We start from the raw sequence: 7,191 nt of genomic DNA, 5'->3' as shown, positions 1-7,191 counted from the left end.
CTTCTAAAAGTGTCACCCCACAACTCTATGGCCTTAGGACAGGCAAACGTCTGTAGGGTCCACTGAGCAGGTTTCTATCTTTCTCACATTGACTGGGTATTTCTGCCTAAGAATGCAATCCCATCCTGCCCTTTCCACCTCCCAAAGAGTTGCTAATAAACAAAAATGGAGTGGTTGTTTTCTTGGCAAGAAAGAAAGCACATGTTTTCTGTGAGCCACCAAAACAAATGAAGTTGTCTAAAAAAATCCCAACGACTCTAAATTTAGTAAGTGTCAGAGCATTGCTTATGCAGTGCTTAGCTGATGGATGGGATGCTGACAGCAAACCAAATCTCAGTGCCATTCCAAATGCCATCTACTGAATAAACTACTCATGCCATCAGCATCAATAGCCAGCTGTATTAATGACAGCACCTTGCCTCGTTTAAATCAGGGCCAAGCTTTAGTCAAGCAGGGGTGGGAAGAGAGATTACAGACTGAAGGTGCTACAGCTTGGAGCCAGGGCCCAACACAATGGCCTACAGTGCAATGAAGTAGCATGGAGGTAATCTAGCTTCAGACCAGGTTCAGTAAATCCATGACCTAAATAAAAATTGTATGATCCTGAGATAATCTTGACAGGACTATTTCATCCAGGCAAAGGACAACACTAATGTAGCTATATTTGATCCATTATTGGAGCATATAATAAGTGCTATGCAGAAACAACCTCATCTTAAACAGACCTGAGTACTCAATCACTGCAACAGAAGGAAATTTGGAGTTTTCTCTGCACCCCCATTACTGTTCCTTCTTTTGGCTTAACCCAGAGTTTGGTAACTGAAAGTAGGAAGATGTTGAGTTAGGTCCAGTAAAAGAAATACTGAGACTTATTAAACACCTACTGTTCCTTCTCCACCATCCCTGCAGGATTTTTGGTTCCATTAAGTGATATGGACACATTAGTCTAATGGTTCCTCTGGATGGCTCTAATACGTTCTTCGTTCTATGCCCAAATTAGTCCCCCGAGTTTGTCTCCCAAGGGTTTCAGATAGTTTGCAAGAGAAAAATACATCTGACTTTGGGTCTCTGGTAGGAACAAGTGAAACAGAAACTCTATGTAAGACCATGCAGGTGGGCTGGAAGGGTGATACAGAGGGTCAGATGTTGTTAGAGCAACAACCAATGTCTTGCCTATGTTGTTGCACGTTGTCGCTTACTCTTCTGGTTCTACAGTCCAGTCATCCAAGCATTTTTTTGCTATCATTACAAAACAAATGGGAATCTTGTAAAATTTTAGACTTTGCCAGAGAATAAGAATAAAATCAACCACTGTTAAAGAAGAGGCTTACTAACAACCTCAACAGAGGGTGAAGATTGGGCATTGCAGTCAGGATGGATTGATAGGAAAGCACAGGTGGTTCACATTACTGCTGACAGCGCTAGAATTGTCAGAGCATGTGCTTCACCAAAGATCTGTGTCCAGGGCTTTCATGCACCACTCCATTCACATATCAAAAAAAGTGAAGAGCTGGAATAAGACGAGATGAGCACCAGAAGATTCCCTTAGGAGAAGAATAAAGAATACAAACATTACCGCAGAAGTGCTCTCCGTTGCCTAGGTGGCAGAAAAGAGATATTTAGTAAGCGAGGTGGACAGTTATAAAATTATGTCAGAGAATGTGAATGTCATGTTCTGTTTGTTGGAAGCCTTCAACTCTCATCAAGAAACAGTTCATTAGAGATTACTCTGCAGCTAGTACAAAATGTCTGCTCTGAATGACTCGAATATTCTTTAACCTTATTAATAAGCTCAGATATAAGCATCATGTGCCTAGAGTTCCAGTGGCAGACATTATAATAGTTATTACAGTGCATGTGTGAGCTGCTGTATGACAGGTATTGTAATGTTAGTAATTAGCCAGAGTGCCACTAGTGATGCAATTCAGACAATGTGATAATTTGGAGTTTGGTACTTCTAGAGAGCAATTTATCCTACTTTTTGATAGACATCTAGGACATCACCATCGAAACAATATATCAGCTAAAAACACCACTGGAAGTTAAACAGTGGTTATTATTAACTTTCTTTTTCTTGGTAAGAATACCAGATTCTCCAGTCAGGCTAATATTCTCATTCAAGTCTTTGACAGTGTGAACCAGCTCTTAACCACCTTGCATCCAGAGGAAGAGGGTGGACAGCTGCTAGTAGCCAGTTAAATAGTCCACACTCCCAGACATGCAGGTGTCAGCCGCGTACACTGTACACCAGAAAGTGTGCTTTGCCAGCTCATCTTTTCATCCTTTTTCCTTTCAGCTGTGAAGGGGAACCCAAGTCTCACCGCCAAACCTCCTGGTACCTGCCTCCACAGAGCAGCTTTACACCCTTCTTTAGCTCTGCTGGCATCTGCCAGATGCCTCTGCTACATCACCAGTAAGCGATCTCCAGGACTGCAACTGGCACAACTGTGAACTCCTGTGTCTTTGATTTTCCTAGACAGTGCAGAAGAACAGATCTCTATTTCTTATTTGTCCTTCGGCAATAAAAGTAGTGGGGAATAACCTTTATAGGTTATTCTCCAGATTATCTTCTGCTTCATCAAGTTTTTGGGGTAGGGGGTTCAGTAAAATGCGCAAGGACTCCCACAAGGACATCTTCATGTGTTAGAGCTTACGAAATCAGATCCTGTTGTCATTCATTTTGTTTTTCCTTTTCAAAGGGAAAAATACAGGCAGCAACTTGCTATGGATTTCTATTCCTTGTAAAGACCACTTTTTACACTGCATTCAGATTTCTGCCCACTGCAATTTCATTAAGATTACCTGTGTTTTCAGTGGAGGTTCATCTCATCAGCCACCAGAAAATTAAATGCATACTTTCTGCTCAGAGATACAGGTCATATAGCCAAACATCTCCTTTGCTTTAGCTAGTCATCATCTGACAATCAGGAGCCATAGCATCAAATTTGAGGCTACCATTTTTCACATACCTGGAACAACCAATGCTTATTTCCTCCCTGTAGACAGACCACAAGGCAATAGCAACATCACAGCCTTAACAGCTTCCATGTATTACAGCCTTCGCACCCTGGAGTTCAAGGAGGAACAGGCTGACACCTATGCAATGAGGCATCAAACATCCACTTTTTTTGGGGGGGGTGGGGGGAAGTGTTTTCATCCTCCATTTAACATTATCTCTGAAATATGAGCATTGCATATTTTACCTGCATCGCTCTTCACTAGCTGATTAGATTAATAGAGCAGGGGATATATTAACCAACACTCCTGTAACCTCTATGGACACTTGGGTATGTCTTGCTACTAGGTGTAAGAATCACCACACCCAACACTAGAAAATCCATGAAATAGAATAAAACTCCTGCGAACAGCAGCTACATGGCAACTATTTCAACCAAGACATGCAGAGGAAATTGGATACAGATGAAGCTCCAGGGGATGTTAAATATGGATGGGGTACCTTGAAAAAAAGAAAGGACAAGATGATGTGTCACAGTCTTAAAAAAAATGCACTGGCTTGAAGGATTCATGGCTACAAAAGAGGTCATAGTCCACTACCGTCAGAAACCTGCTGCATTACCTTGTGAAACATAGTTTGGCAGTCCTTTGACAGATTTCAGGCAAGACCTATTCATTCTGAAAGGGGGAGGCCAAATAAGGGAGAGGGGAAGAAAAAAAAGACCCAACCTGGAGAGCTTTTTTTAGTGCTTGCCATTTCAGAATGATGACAGCTAATTATAGCAACTGCTCTCATTACGGGTGACCTCTGCTCACAATTAGTGGTACCTTGTTACCTGAGCAAGCTGGGGAAATTAATTAAATCACTTATCTTAAGTCCTTGCCCCTTCAAATCACAGCAGAATCTGGCCCCTAGTTACCCATGCAGCCATCCTACCTCCCAAAATTTCTACTAGAAAGGACTTATTGCTGTAATGGAAAACACCATAGCAGTACAGCTCTGTGCGGGCTATACGTGACCTACCTCAGGCTAGAAAGCTACAAAGAAAACCCTAACAAAAAAGAAGAGATAATCAACATATCAACATACCTACAGTCTTACTTCATGTTACTGTCAGGGATACACTCGTTGCTGGCTTTCTGCTAATGCGCTAATGCTTAAAGGAACGTCTGGATTCCTGACTTGTTTTTGTCTCCATGAAGAAATTCATGTCACAGACAGCTTGGTTAGCTGGCTCCTCACAGACATCAAAGGAGACATGGAACTTTGAAGGAGGTGGGAGGGGCGAGATGTCACTATGAAAGGTGAGCAAGAGATACTTCTCTTGCATCTTTGCTACATGGTCATGGGAATAAAATTAAAACAAGTTGTCTCTTTTCTGGACAGAAGAGGAAAGTTGTTCCTACCTTTCAGTGAGCTAAGGAATCAGAACTCTTCTATCACAGTGTTGTCTGTGCATTCAAACCCTTCATAAGAAAAAATAAATCATTTTAAACTCCAAAATACAATTTTTATTGGAGAAACATTAAAGAAGTTATTTAGACAACATGACATTTCTTTCTTGATTTTTTCCATGTAGAAATTTTTCATCTCCACTGCAATTTTTCTACAGTCCATTTTGGCCTCCATTTTTTTTTTCCATAAGAATCTCCATTGAGCTCCAGGCTTTACTTTCTTATTCTAAGTCAAATTAATTGAATCACACTGCAGACCTGTACCTTTTCTTGAATATGGCAAAAGAACTATGATAAAGCGAAAGCAATTTGAATCCCATGCTACTGTGTACCAAGTTACTTTGCTAGCAGAGAGAGGATTTCAAAGGCTGCTCAAACACAGAAATTTTTTACAGTTCACGAAATTGCTAGGAAGCTTTGTGCATCATTCAATATCTGTATTCAGTGATAAAATGCTCAAATATGACAAAGCGCATGTGCACTTCAAAAGTAGTTGCAAAGCTTTGATGGAGCACTTCTCACTTAAAAGGCTTTGTGTGCAGGCAGTACAAAGGGTTAAAAACTCTACCAATTTGACCAAAAAGGGGAACAAGAATGCTTTTGTATTTATTGTGCTGCACAACAAAGCAACATGTTTTCCCTTCTAGAAAGGCTGGGAGTAATATGTTCAGAAAATATTAACAATGCTATCACCCCAAAAGGTTAAGAGCAGGATTTACTTATCTGTACTGATTTATGGAACTGACAAGACAGCCTACAAATAGGGCTAGGAAATGCACAGGCAGAAAATCTTAGAAGGAAATCATTGTGTCAGGGCACTGAGCAAATATATTCTTTCTGTAATGAAACAAGTGTTCTAATTCATAAATCATGTTTGTCAGGAATAAATAAAAACAGAGTCAAAGTTGGTACCTTCTGTCTTTACCATGCTCTGAGCAAAAAGGTTCTCTCCCTGGGGCTTAACAGAGAAGGAAACGTTTTTTGTTGATCTACTCCAACAAGGCATGTCTGAGTGATGTTTTCCACTCTTTGTGTGGTGTTTGTGCTGTATATTATCAATATTGGCTGCTGATGCCAAGGTCTCAGTTGTCAGTTAAATGCTGTGCTGTGACTTGGGTTTTAAGCAGCAAATTGTCAATGTCCCTCCAAGAGATGGACACTGCAGTAAAACCTGTCATTTACTTTAATGGCCCAGATGTCAGAGAGAAGTTTTGTCATGGCAGATGAAGCTGTCTGTTAATCCTCCCCCTTCACACAGAGACCGATGCGATTGCCATGCTTATCCATCTAGCAAAGCTCCCCACATAAATTAGCCCAAGCAATTTCCCAAAATGTAATAAATAAACATTGACCTCTCACTAACATTTACTGGATGGCATTACAGATGAGATGTACCCAAGGACGTATTATTTTGTTTCAGCAGATTTCAACCTTGGGGCAAGGGCAGTACTTGACACAATTCAAGAACTGAACAGAACTCCCCAGAAACATCCAGGATAACCAGGATTTGAGTGGCATACTCTTTACTAATTGTAGGCTATAGCATTGATACAGCTTAGATCTCCGACCAGTGCTAGATCTTCCATGTCTTAAAAGACAGCAGCTGATAAGTGACACTCCAGAAAGGTATCATCTGCCCTAACTTTTACAATCTAAAATTTAGGCACCTATGTTAAGTCAGTCGTCTGGCCGCCCTCCATAGTCGACTGAGAGTCATCTCCATATAGTAGTTCATGTCACCTGTTTTAGATATTTATCCCAGAGTGTTCTTCAAAGGTGCCTCCCTTTTACCTTTAAGGAGCAAAAAAATTCACGCACGGTGTTTGAGGTGCTTTAACATAAAAATGTAACTGTGCACTTGAGCAACAGACACATATTATTTGCCTGAAACCACTCACACTCTAGTAGTCTTCTTCAAACAAGAAGTGCAAACAACTATGCTGAAGCTATTAAAACTGAAAGAAGATACTGGGTCAGACCGAAAGTCTGGCTAACATAATATCCAGAATCTAACAGTGCCCCCAGGAGATGGCCAGGGAAACATATATATAAAACAAAACCAAAAACAAAACCCAAAACCAACCAAACAGGGAAAAAAAACCAAACAGGGCATAGTCTGATATTTCCCTGATTTGCCTAGCCAGCATCTAGCATCACTTTATTCTCAGTACAATCTTACCTGTCCAGATATCCTTTGTGTCACCAGAATTAAACCAGTGAAGTTTTAATCAAAGCATGTGCACATTTTCTGTATATCTAATTCAGCAATAGTATAATTTATTGTCTCTACAGGCAGCCCCCACCAGACCCTCAGGGTGTGTAGGTGTTTCTAAAGGTCCTTGCTTATGGAATAAGATTGTAGCCACCTGCATGTCCTGGCACAAAGCAGAGGTTAAAAATACTACCTATACACCAGAGTACAGGGCAGTATCATGATCTCCATACATTCAGCATAACCAGCAGTGTGAAAATGAGAAACCAGTCCTGATGGAAAACATTAAAAAAATGCGACTATCCTGCAGTGGACTTTGGTTTGGGGCAGATGTAGACTCTAAGGTGGAGACGTACACTGTGTATCAGTGTCTCAGATGGGTTCACCTACTAGAGGGAATGAAAAAAATAAAGTCATTCAAAGTGAATCTCATCTTCCAATTGCGAAAATAGTTGCATATCATGTGAGCCATAAGCAACAGGGGAGAGGCAGGTTTGTGCCGTCAAGAACAACCCTTTTCTGTAAACCTTTCATTGAAGGAAAACTTCATATTGACTCCTGTTATCTTT

This window comes from Phalacrocorax carbo, chromosome 2 (assembly GCF_963921805.1).
Source record: "Phalacrocorax carbo chromosome 2, bPhaCar2.1, whole genome shotgun sequence".
Lineage (NCBI taxonomy): Eukaryota > Metazoa > Chordata > Aves > Suliformes > Phalacrocoracidae > Phalacrocorax > Phalacrocorax carbo.
This window is presented reverse-complemented; position numbering follows the sequence as displayed.